The sequence below is a fragment of the Echinops telfairi genome, unplaced genomic scaffold, assembly GCF_000313985.2.
Source record: "Echinops telfairi isolate 266 unplaced genomic scaffold, ASM31398v2 ScPeMD7_9;HRSCAF=40, whole genome shotgun sequence".
NCBI classification, from domain to species: domain Eukaryota; kingdom Metazoa; phylum Chordata; class Mammalia; order Afrosoricida; family Tenrecidae; genus Echinops; species Echinops telfairi.
Genome location: NW_022103906.1, coordinates 63,114,799 through 63,128,212, shown reverse-complemented (window position 1 = coordinate 63,128,212; position 13,414 = coordinate 63,114,799).

Here is a 13,414-nt window from a genome sequence, read left to right as displayed (position 1 = left end):
GGGAGCTAGCCTAAATAGCAGTGAAAATGATAAAAGGCTGAGTGTTGGTGATCGGCTAAAGGGAAGTAAAGAGATTTAATATACATGGCTAATTGATATACTGACAAAAGGGAGGGTATGATAACTATATATGAATACTTGCGACAGTATATTGTAAAAGAGAAGAAAGGTTAATTTGACCTAGCTAAAGTCTGAGAAGAAGATAAAATGTCTCAACTTTTTGAAAGATAAAAAAATTAAGAATAGTGATAAATGTTTCTGTCATTGAGGACAATTAGAATGGTGCATATTTTCCCTGTGGTCATGACCACTAGAGATGATCAAAAACAGAAAAGATAAAACCTTGGGAATCCAAAAGACAGAAAAGACACTTTATAATTTCTAATTTCCTAGTCTGAATAGGACTTTCTTCTCTGATATATCCTTAATCACTTGAAAAGGAAATTAATGACCCATGAAATGGGAATTCTTATTTCAATAGGTAGGTTATTCCACAGACTTTGAAATGATCTGGGGTCCAGGCTGAAACTCCTATTATCTCCCTGGGTTCTATTTTTGTAAGTCAACTATTTGTTCCTACCAAAATATTCTTTCTGTTCTTTACTTTCTTTCATGTGGGTGATTAAGAAGGAACTACTTTATGAAAGCAAGCACGTTTGAAAAAAAAATCCCTTTAGTTTACTTTACAGTGCCAAAGAAGAAAATATCTTACTCTGTCAGGAGTAAAAGCAAAGAAGTTTGCTTCTCCAGCCAGCCAGCATTAAGTAAAATTACAGGACACTCCGCGTCTCTATGTAGTTCTACGGTTTTCTGCATAGAGAACAAAGCGGAGGGCTAATGCTTTATTCTGCTCCAGCTTTGGAGGTGTTTGTAACGTGAAGGTCAGCTACTTGTCAAGGACCATTAGAGTGGTGAGGGTTGGGCTCAGGGGGTGGGGGACTGAGGGGCTGGTTACTCTGTAGTTGAATGGCACCGACCAATTTCATTTTATATATTCTTCACAAAATAATTGTGCACATTCTGACCTTTTTCTTCCCGGAATTTCATCCAAAATTCCTGTCCTGAGATGAGTGTCCATGTTGGACACTTCCTGTGTGCGTATCTCCCCCTTTCAATCAAGTCTCCACTCAAAACAAGCTACCCTACTGCCATCAAGTTGATTCAGGTACATAATCACCTACGGTGGAGTTGTCTTTCTTCTGCATGAACTTCATGATTTCTTGAGACGGTTTGGCTAATGACAATCATTTGCATCACCATTCTAAAATAATAGTCCTCATCTTTAAGGTGATTGGGTGATATGGGGACATCTTGATGGTCAAGGCCACAATCAATAAAACATTCTCAGGCAGGACAAAGTGGTAGCAACCAAGATTACAGATGCCAAGGGAAACCAAAAGAAGTGATTAAAAACCATGATCATGTGTGAAAATCTTTGAGACCTGCATAATTTTATGTGAAAGGTCAGAATTTTAAAATATAGCCACGAATAAAATGTGTTTAACTGAAGAAAAATATAATCACAATAATATAACTATAAAAAATTAGGAATATAAAGAGTCCAACTAAAGTCATCTTTAAGCCATACCTGGAATAGAAAATAACTTGAAATATTAAAGAATGAACAGAATCATTGAGATGAGATATTGTGCATATGATTAACATAGATTATATTATTAATACTATTTTCGGGAATATAGTCGCAACAATCACATTTTATATTGTCATAAGTATCCCATTGGCTGCAATAAGAATGTCAAGGGTCATTATTTTGGAAGACTACTTTTATCATTGTTATTTAATTATCGATTTCTTAAAACTCATAGGCATTGTCTTCTAGGGACATTTGTATATATTTGGTTAATATTTCTACATTTGCCAAAACATCTTCAAGTCCTCTTTGAGGTCTAACTATTATCGAAACATGGTCAAGCCAATGAAACACTGATTGAGATCATAAAACACTGTGGCATTTGTCCAGCAGTACTGATTAAGCCCAGCATACACTTTCCTTTCCAGCTTGATGGTAACCAGCTCAAGACTGGCTCCACAAAGCCAAAAGGTAGCACAGGGGACTACCCAGTGGATACCTGAGCATAATCAACCATTTAGTAGTGAGCTGATCAGTAGGTTGTTAGGTTATAACTGATGCATATTCAGCTATGGAAACGATCCCACAGGTCCGATGAAGGATGGGTTGGTCAAAGGGGAGCAACCTGAATGATTGAGGCACTACCAGATAAATCTATTCACAGCTGTTAATGCAGGTGTACAATATGAAGAGTGTTGTTGGTGAGTTTTGAAGCTTTTTTTCGCTAACTCTTCTTGGGTGATTTTCTCTAATCAATAGCTGTGATAAATCTAAAGGTTAAGATGAGTCCTGAGTTTTGTTCAGATGCAAAAAGAAGCCATTTGTCAATGGAACATCTAATAGTAGTGATGTCTTGTAGTCTTGCAGTGTTACCTTCCTTATCCATTATTCTTGTATCAATAGACCAAGAGCAACCCCATCAGATCCCTGCAGTGCAGAGACTTAGCAAGGAGGGGCATCATATACATAAGCATTCTCAAAACTCAGCCCAACTCAAGGCCATCAAGTAGAGTCCCACTCATATAGCCTCCATCATCAAACCTTCCTAAATGGCGTGCCTGCGCATCTTCCCAAGAAAACATTAGTAGAGGCGTGACTATAGGAAAAGTTAAAAACGTAAAAAATAAAGAGATGCAGTTTTAGACTCAGTCCTGAGTGGTCTGTCTGCTGCAGATACAAGCTGCTTCTAAACAAACAAAACAAATGTACTGACATAGAGTTGTTTTTTGACACAACTCTTGGCAAATAAGAAAACTCACTACAGTTCTTGCATCACTTGATTAGTAAAATGAGCTCCCAATCACTGCGGAGAATTTTTGAAGCCCCTTCATTGGATATTATGTCAAATTTGTCTTTGCTCCAGAAAGTGCAATAGAGTGACAACAAGGGAAGATTTTTACCCAATCTGCAAACCTACAAATCTTTACTAATACACAGTTATAGCCATTTGAAAGTGGAAGCTGAAAGAAGTCTAGAAAGAAGTCAAACGCAGGCCCAGAAGATAAAGCATTTTTGTCCAAATGCAAGTTAAGGAGTTTCCTGAGACAGTAGCGAGGACAAATAGAGAACTTGGTGACAACATGTTTAGCAACTTTGAAATTTTTCCATGCCAATATTTTTCTTTCAGTTTTGAGTCACTTTAACTTACCCAATGAGGGATTTTTTTCTTTTATGTAAAACTTGTATCATAGGAACATGCAATAATATGGGTAAGAAAGCATTTTTATTAGGCCCAATTTGGTGACAGGATCTTGGTAATGGCTGGTCTTTTGTTTGGCTAAATGTTAGTAATTTAAACATTTTTCCGCAAGTTAATTCTAGAAAGTTGAAGTTATCAATATAAAGACTTGGGGACATCACTTGAGAATTTGAGATTTGGCAGCCTTATCGGTGATTATTTCCCTTACTTCATCCATTTGGGGTCTTCCTTGAGGTTGGAGAGCGTGTCAGGTTATCACAGCAATGAGAGGAGGAGGGCAACATCTAGACCGGCCGCTTCAGCAGTTTCCCTCTTTGATGGCATTTCTGGAAGAAGTTAGGGATCTTCTTTGTTTCTGTAAAATGCCTAAATCAAATAAAAATCCAAAACAGTATCTACTAACCATCAAAATATGAACAGATTTTCCAAAGCATTTCTACAAGCTCGAATGGGGGCAGTGAACTCCTTTTGGACTGAAGTATGTTCATGGAGGGCCTCAGTTCCAAGAACTTTGCAGAAGGCGTAACAGTATATCCAGTGTGATCGTGAAGAACAGTAGGATTAGGTTTTAATTAGAAATCATCCACAAACAACACTATATGAGGATTAGTTAAAAGTATCCGTTAAATCTTTCTAAGAGGTTAACAGTTTCTCAATCAAGTCTAGATTATCGTGTGTACTGCAGTTCTCATTAGCTACAAGGAGAAAAGTTCTTTGGAGAGGAGAAAGGGAAGTCAAGACACTTAAAAAGATCATTTTATTGGGGGCTCGTACAATTCTTATCACAATCCATACATCCATCCATTGTGTCAAGCATATTTGTACATTTGTTGCCATCATCAATCTCAAAACATTTGCTTTCTACTTCAGTCCTTAGTATCAGCTCCTCATTTCCCCCCCTCCCTCCCCCTCCCCTTCCCTCATGAACCCTTGATAATTTAGACATTTTTGTTATTTTTGTCATATCTTACACTGCAAGACACATTTTTATCAGAGGAGTGGGAAAGCAGAGGAGGGTGTAAGAGGTATGAGCCAGAAGAGGAGCCCAAGATATGTGAACTGACACTGTAGTTCTTCATTGTATGGAGTTAGGCTACCTTCAAAAAAAAGTTCAGTCAAAATAGTGCTGAGGAAATCTGTGAGGCCAGTTGAGTTGAAGACAGAGAAGTTAGCTCAGAAAGTTAGTAGTGACTGTTTTTTGGCAGAGGTGAATTCTAAATCATGAATCTTGATAGATTTTTTTGAAGGCAACCACACAGTTACAGGCAACTATCATGAGGAAGTTTTAAGAAAGCTGAAAAATGCATTGGTGAGAGAAGGTCAATATTGCTATGTTGAGAAATTCTTTCCTGTCACAACAAACCATCTCCCCGTGTTTGAGGGTAGCAAAGGTGGTCCTATGATACTTTCCAGGCGAAGCCTTACCTCATGAAGTCGTCCACCATTATTGACTTCCAACTAATTGGGAGCCTATAGAAAAGAATCGTGTTGCTTAATAGGATTGTTACAACTGAGTTGTTACGGGAGCAAAGAGCCTCATCTTTCCCCTGGAGCATAGTTGGTGGTTCAAATTAGTGGCCTTTCAGATAATAGCCAATTCTTCTAAAACTGCACCTAAGATTGCTTTCTATCCTCTAGTCCTGATCTTGCTACTTCATGATTCCTTTTGCTACAAAAATTCAAAGGATGCTGAAAAATAACCCACTTGGAGTCCCTCAAGGGTGCCAAAAGTGTCATTTTGACCTGGTACAAATGGACGCATTCAGGATTCTTTTGGGAAACGTTTGAAAGAAGGAACCCCCACCTCCAACAGCAATAAATCTAGATAGAGGATATACCCAAAAAACAGTAGATTCATATTTTGCCAAATGAAAGTTACTTTATTTTTGTAGTAATACTTTTTCAATTACCCTAGGTGAGAAGGCTCTGAACACGTCTGTTTTGATATTTGATTTTAAAATATATAATGTGAATTTAAAAGATATCTCCAGAACAGATTAGACACACTGCACACTGTTGACAAAAGAGCTCAGAACTGTGTGATGACATCAAGCATATTGTACCCATAAAAACAAAATGTCACTAAAAGAAGGGAAGAAAGAGAGAAAAGACCAAACTGGAGGTTGGAAGAAACTGAAATTTACAGCAGAAGTCAGAGTAGTTAAAGCAAATGGAAGGAAGGATGAATTAAAAGTGTGGAATGGAAAATTTCAGAAGCAGTTCAAGTAGACAAAGGAAAATATTTTAAAGAAATGTACCTGGAGTTAGAAAGCCAAAATAGAATATGCTCAACCTATCTCGAGCGGACAGAAGTGAAAGAAAACTCAGGTTACAGTATTGAAGGATTCTCAGGCAAAATATTAAGTGATTCAGCAGACAGCAAAATTAATTGAAAAGAATATACTAAGCTACTATAAGAAAAGAATTGATACTCATTCAACTATTTCAAGAGGTAGCATATGATCAAGAACCAATGATATTGAAGAAAGACATCAAACTTGCAATGAAGATATTAGCAAAGCAATACTCCAGGAATTGATGGAATGACCAATGAAATGTTACATCTGAGGTACTAAAGCACTGGAAAGACTCACTCATGCCAAGAAAGTTGGAATACAGTTACCTGGCCAACAGAATGGAAGAGATCCATAGAAATGAGACCCTGCAGAATGTGGAAATTATCTAACAATTCCCTATGAAAGTTAAATTATTCCAAAGATAACTGAAAAAATGGTTGCAGCAGTTCACCAAGAGGAGGTTGTCAAAAGTTCAAACCGGATTGAGAAAGCGGTGGAGTCAGAGAGAGGGCACTGTCGACATCGCACGGAACGTGGCTGAAAGCTCAGAATGACAAGATGTTTTCTGACTAAGCAAAGGCATTTTACTCTGTGTATCATAATAAACTAGGAATAACATTGCGTGGAATAGGAATTCCAGAGCATTTTATTGTGCTCCTGCAGAACCTGTCTTACACCAAAAGGCAGTCATAAGAACAGAACAAAGGAATGCTGCATGATTTAAAATGAGGAAAGTGTGTATCAGGGTTGTATCCTTTCATCATATTTATTCAATTTGTATGCTGAGCAAACAATCTTAGAATCTATATTCTTAAAGAAGAATACAGCACCTGAATTAGAAGAAGGCTTATTAACAATTTTGATTAGCAGATAACACAACTTTGTTTGCTGAAAGCTAGGTGAACTTAAAACCATTGCTGATGAAAATAAATCCAGCCATCAGTGTGGATTTGCAACTCAATGGACAGAAATCAAAAATGCTCTCAATTGGACCAATAAACAGACTCATGGAAAATGGATGAGAGAATTTTTCAGCAAATTCATTTTGCTTGAATCTACAGTCAACGCTGATGGAGCTGGCAGTTAAGAAATCAACTATGTATTGCTGAGGGTGAGTGAAAAGGAGAAGTCAGTGCATTGAGCTGGAGGGACAAAATGGCTGCATTGATTGGCGGAAACATGACAACCGTTTAAGGATTGTGTAGAACCAAGTGGTGTTTATTCGGTTGTTCATCGGTTGCGATGGGTCAGAACTGACTTGTCAGCAATTAACAACAATGTGAGTGTGTTGAGTGTTGCTTTTCAAAAATCTGTTTAATATTGATTTTGTCTCTGTTTAAGCAAAACAAAAAATATTAAAGGAATGCCACTAGCTTCTTCATATTCTGTCTATATCAAAGAAACATAAATATCATAGAATTATTATAGCACATCTGTCATACTAAAATAAATCTAACATGTAAATCACCTTTTTTAACTGCTCCTAATGCCCTGTTTCTCTCACCAGACTACTAGTTATTGTTAGACTTTTAATAGCCCTTGACCTTTCCTTCAATTTCTGATTTATTAGGGGTTTAAATTACTTTAGAAATCTATGGTTCAACTAGAGCCAGAAGCTTCTAATCATTGAGAAAATAGATGCTTTCAATTTGTCCTAGTACTTACAGGCTTATGAATAGTTGTGTGTTTGTGATTTGACCGTCGTAATTCTCCTGTCCCATTTAGACGTCACGTCTTCCATCTTCAATTAGGCACTGCCATCCAGATCTCAGAATGGCCTGCTTACCCAGCTAGAAATACTTGCATACTCTTTGCAATTCTTAATCATCTCTATGATCTCCTCCTCATTCTTCTGCCTCTTTATCTATCTCCTTTCTCTAATCAAAATGAAACTGGAAACTAAAAAGAAAAAAAGTACCAGAAAGGGTTCTTTTTCAAAGGCGATATAAATTTGGCCAAACTCCCTAAAGGCTCTCTGTTCCTAAAGAGTTCACAGTGGATTCCCGTTATTATCATCGTGGGAAGTTGCTAAGCTCTCAATGTTTAGATTGCTCAAAGGAACGTCTTTGTGTGAAGACTTTTTGTTGTGCTGTTATTTTAGTCTAATGTGGATTTTAGTATATTCCTAACCTTTCATGACATACCAATTTCTATCCCTTTAAATGTTTTGAATAGTTTATACATTTTCAACAGTCAAAAATGAACCTGAACCTTACTTTAGCAAACATTAATAGGCTAAAAGAAGTAGATCTGTAAATCCAAGATAAAAGTGTAAATGATCATAAACATTCTCTGTGGCATCACATTTGACAAATAAATTAATACATGATGTAGAAAAGGAATGAGATTTTACTTCTTTGAATGATTTTGTCTTTATGTTCTTCAAAGCACAGACACACAGTTGATAGCTAATCAACTAATTTTTGTGACTGTTCCAGAAATTAGTCACTATTCTGTACAGTCTGTAGCTTTTACGCCAAAAGCACACACACAAAAATACACATACTGACAAATGTTTATGGCTTGAGGCAGTGTCATTAGTGGTTTCAGTTGCAAAGCATTGTTGCATATCTGCCTCCTTTCATCTGTAGTTTAAAACAAGCTGTCATTCAAAGGGTTACCTTAATAAACCTTAGTAAATCCGATAGAAACTAAATTCATGAACATTGTGTGATAAATATGTTTCTAAAGAATGCATTAAGAAATTAAAGATTCATATCAGAAACTGATAAAAGAGAAACAAATGTCAGTCACCCAATATGTTTAATCTGAAAGCTCAAATGTTATCTATACATTAATAGAGTAATGACTGTTAGTGATATTTATTTTTTCCTTAAAAGAAGATATAATGTTTCTTGCAGGTAGTAACTCTTTTCAAATATTATTTTCTATGGTAGATGTAGTAACACTTCTCAGTTTCCTTCCTGAGACATTCTGAAAAATCAATTTATGAGTATCTTATTTTTTTCTTCTTTTCTGAACTATTAATTTGAATAAGAACTTTTATATGTATTCTCTCAAAGAAGTTTCTTGTGGTGAAATAAAGAAATTAGGTGTATGTTTCCTCTTCCATTTGTGAATAGATATTACAAAGTATATCATAAAATAAACAATGCTGTCCAATTCTTTAAATATTTAACTTTATTTTTTCAATATTTAACACATTTATTTACCTTTAAAACCATAGATACAAGCAGCTATTTAAATTGAAATATATTTGCTGTCAGTTAACAAAATTTCATTTGCATGAAATGTGGGTACATAATTTATAATTTTTTTAAGTCTTTGGAATATCACTGATTAAAAAATACATACGAATGGCAGTTTTAGATCATGGAAATAATTATTTAATCTGATTGATGTTACACAGACCTATGGTAAGAACTGGGACTTTAAATAAGTAAACCTGGTTTCAAAACTTTTTGTTAACATAAACTTGTACAGATTTAAAAGCAATAGAAACTAGATTTCCTATTTAAAAATGAATAAAAGTGTACTGATGTAACTGGTACAAATTTTAGCAAATTAGGTGTGCATAATATATTTCTCTATTTTTATATTGAAAAATAATTTCTTATATAGTCTCATATTATTCAAAATATTTGGAAATTTATATCAGAAAAATCAACCATTAACTCCACATCACTTTTAAATTTTGGAGCCAGTCAGTCAGATGGGCAAAGTGATCAGAACTGATCCTTCTGATTTCTCTACAGGTCTCATTGTGTATCAGAACATTCCCAAAATCCACAGAGTCATATTAGTGAGAAACTGTGCATGCACATCTGTCCTCAAGCTTTAAATGATAACCTCGAAATTGCCTTAGATAGAGTCTCTTTCTTTCCCCCACTATGCAAGACCCGGCCTTAGGACTCTTAATGATTTCGCGATTTTGACCTTCATCACTGTTAAGATTGTGTTTTCTAAAAACATACTCTGAGTTGCATAGTTTAGTGTAGAAGAATACTTACCCTTGGGAAATATTCTGAGTAGATACATCTATGGATATATTTTTTTGACTAATCTCTAAGGTGATGACAACTAATTATCCAGGGAATTCTGGAGCTAGAATGGACTTTTAAATTGTTCCAAATTGAGAATATGTAGCCAAGTCTTCATTTCCCCATATTGGTTAGATAAAGGCTGGAAGGTCCCTGTGGAAGGGTTTCTAAACCTACAAAAGGCCTTTCTCAGCAGCTGGCATTATGGCCAATGGAGTCCACTGCGAGGGACCCTCTCAACACCAGTATGATGAGGGCCTTGCCCCTGACAAAAAGATCTAAACATAACTCCACAGTTTAAACAATCAACTCTTCGGTGTGCTCACATCAATTAGATTTTTAGTGTAAATTGTCCCACTTGGGAAGATCTTCGCCAGGATTCTGGGTTGCACTTATTCCCTAGAAAATGTGTAAAAGAGGGGTGACTGCATCATAGTTTACCGTTTTTTATCATTCTTATATCCTCATTGTCTCCACTATTGTCCCTCAGATTTGCTTTGGTTGTTTGGGAATCAATCATACTGTTGCTGCTTATCCTGTTGGGCTGGGCAAATGTCTCAGAGGTGACTGATAACTGAAGCCTATCGGTCTGTCTTCGATGCCTGCGTCATGCCATAGCAAGGGATTGGCCTTGTTAGTGGCCAATGGGGAGTCGCTTTGCTTACCCTTTCAATTGGCCACCAGTGATCTCCTTGTCCCTTGTCTGCTTCCAGTGAGCCCTGCTGGTACTGTGGCTTAGGTTTGGGGCTGCCAACCTCAAGGTTGCCATCACACCAACAGGTCGCGCTGTGAGAGAAGGATGGAGCGGTCTGCCCCAGTAAAACCAACAGCCTCAGAAACCCTATGAGCTGGAATTGGCTCTGTGGCCATGGCTGTGTTTTCTCTTTCCCATGGCTGACCCATCTCTTTCTCCTCTGCCCCTGCTTCCAGTTTACATTTTGTCAAGTTTTTTCTCAAGACTTTAACAATACAAAAGACTAGACCTAAGATTTCAAAGTTTTTTTCTTTGTCTTTCAGCTCTTTTATTGAAATAATTGCTGTTACTGGGTGGAAAGTGACAGAGTATAACAAAACGAAACATAGGGGCAGCATTTCATTTCAAAGCAGCATCCCGTTTTGCTCGGCTCTTATAAAATTATAAAAGTGCATTAAATATGATTCCTCCACCCCCCACCCCACCCCCACCCCCCGCCACCTTTGGTGTTTAAAGCCTGGTCCCTTTGGCCCTTCATGATCACACATGTTGGTGTGCTGCTTCCATGTGGGCTTTGTTGCTTCTGGGCTAGATGGCCGCTTGTTTACTTTCAAGCCTTTAAGTCCCCAGACGCCATAGGTCTCGATAGCCGGGCACCATCAGCCTTCTTCACCATACTTACTTATGCACACATTCGTCTTCAGCGTTTATGTGTGGAAGGTAGTCATACAATGATGGTTTTTATTCTTTGGTGTCTGCTGCCTGTTCCCTTCAACACTTCGTGTTCGCACAGGCTCGTGTGCTTCTTCTCTGTGGACTTGTTATTTCCGAGCTAGATGGCCGCTTGTTTGCCTACAAGCCTTTAAGACCCCAGACGCTATATCTTTTGATAGCCGGGCACCATCAGCTTTCTTCACCACATTTTCTTATGCACACATCTGTCTTCAGCGATCATGTCGTGAAGGTAGATATCATGAAATGACTGTTTAGCTGAGCAAGGTGCTCCTGTATTAGGGCAGTGTGCATGAGGAGGCCCAATGTCCACCTGCCACCCTACTACCAAACCTATAATTATTTGCACCTAGGTCCGTTCCCCCCTTAATCTTAAATATATTTACATATGTACATGTCTGTATCTCTAGACAACTGGACATACCTTGCAGAGGGGTAGTGGGGAGATGAGTCACTTAGGGTACAGTATAGCAATAATGAAACCCACAACCTTCCTCTAGTTCTTAAACGCTTCCTCCCCCCAACTACCAGGACCCCAATTTTGCCTTGCAGACCTGGTTAGACCAGATGATGCACAGCGGTACAGATGGGAATTGGAAACGCAGGGAATCTAGGACAGCTGAACCTCTCAGGACCAGGGGGGACAGAGGCGATACCAGGAGGGAAAGGGGGTGTAGAAAGGGGGATTTGATCACAGGGAGCTACATATAACCTCCTCTCTGGGGGACGGGCAGCAGCGGGGTGGGTGAAGGGAGACGCCGGACAGTGTAATATAAGATACAATAATAATTTATAAATTATCAAGGGTGCATGGGGGGAGAGGGGAGGAGGAAGGGAGGGAGAGGGGAAAAAAGGAAAATGAGCTGATTCCGGGAACCCAAGAGGAAAGCGAATTTTGGGAATAATGAGGGCAACAAATGTATAGCTGTGCTTTACACAATTGATCTATGTATTGTGATGAATTGTATGGGCCCCAATAAATTGATTTTAAAAATGCATTAAATAAAATAATGCATTAAAGGTGCTAGGCTATTTATTACTCATACGAGTGATAAAAAGAGAGAAAGAAGGAAGAAGGGAAAAAAATTTCCCCAAGCAATGTATGTTGTCTTCAAATTGATTCTGATGTATGAATTTTAGAGAAAATTCCTCTCTGGAGGGTTTCTTATGGTGGGTATCCCTGGAAGTAGATCCTCAGGCCTTTTTCCTGAGGCACAGCTGGGTGGATCCAAAATGCCAACCTTTCAAATACCATCCCATTGCCATCAAGTTGGTACTGACTTAACCCTCTATTGTGTTTTTTTTAAATTTCCAAGACTGAATCTTTATGGCAGCCAACAGACTGTAGAGAAGCTTTTAGCTTTGAATGGAAAAGCTTCATCCCAGCACCTAGCCCACTGTACCAATAGGCATCTTTCAGATATTACCTGAGGGACAATTGTTTGAATTGCTACTAGTAGTAGTGTAATTATTTACTTTTGAAAAACTGGAATAACCTAAAACTGTAATTTTTATTTGTTGTGGTCATAATACTCAAATGTACTATTACTAATAAATATCTTCCTAGCAAGAAAGCAAAAAAGAAACTATTCTGAGCAGTAGCTGACATGATATGGACTATTCATGTAAAGCTAATAAAATTACTGAAAATTACTCAAAGTAAGAATCCCATTTTTGTATTAATTCCCCGACAGCTTAAGCTGAAGGCACTTTTAGATGTTCACTATACCCCTAAGAGATAAATAGTTTTGATGTTAAGTGTTTTTAAAGAGGAATACATGAAAAATATAAGAAAATCTCAATTGATTTAATCAATATTCAAGTGATGTACATTTTCTGGTCATTCATCTTTGAACAGTACCCATTAATTTTTTCTAAGACTGCAATAAATTAGATATTACAATATGAAAACTTATACAAATCACTTTATATTTCATTATTAATTGGGTGTTTCTTCAGCAGTCAAGGCAGGCTCATTTGTTGGAATGGAATGCCACCACTTAATGGGTCTAATAATGGTTCTAAAGGATAAAATTACTCACTACAGAGAGCCTGAAAAATAAGATCGATGGATTTATATTAGTGTAAATTATCACTGATTAATGAATGCAACATTGGGAAATAAAGTTTACTTAGAATTTAAACTTACTTGCAGTGTCTCAATTCTAAAATAAGCATGCCAAGTATAAACAATATAAATTGCAATTAGATAATATTTCTGCCAAATAAAATTCTGACAAATTATGCTTGAAACTTGAAACTAATGTGTGTGTATACAGACATGTACATAATTAACATGTAGCTAAGCCATTAATATCTTAATTTATTTAATGTAATTTTTGTGACAAACTGTCATATGAAAGTAGTCCAATGTATTGTTCATGGATACATATAATCTGT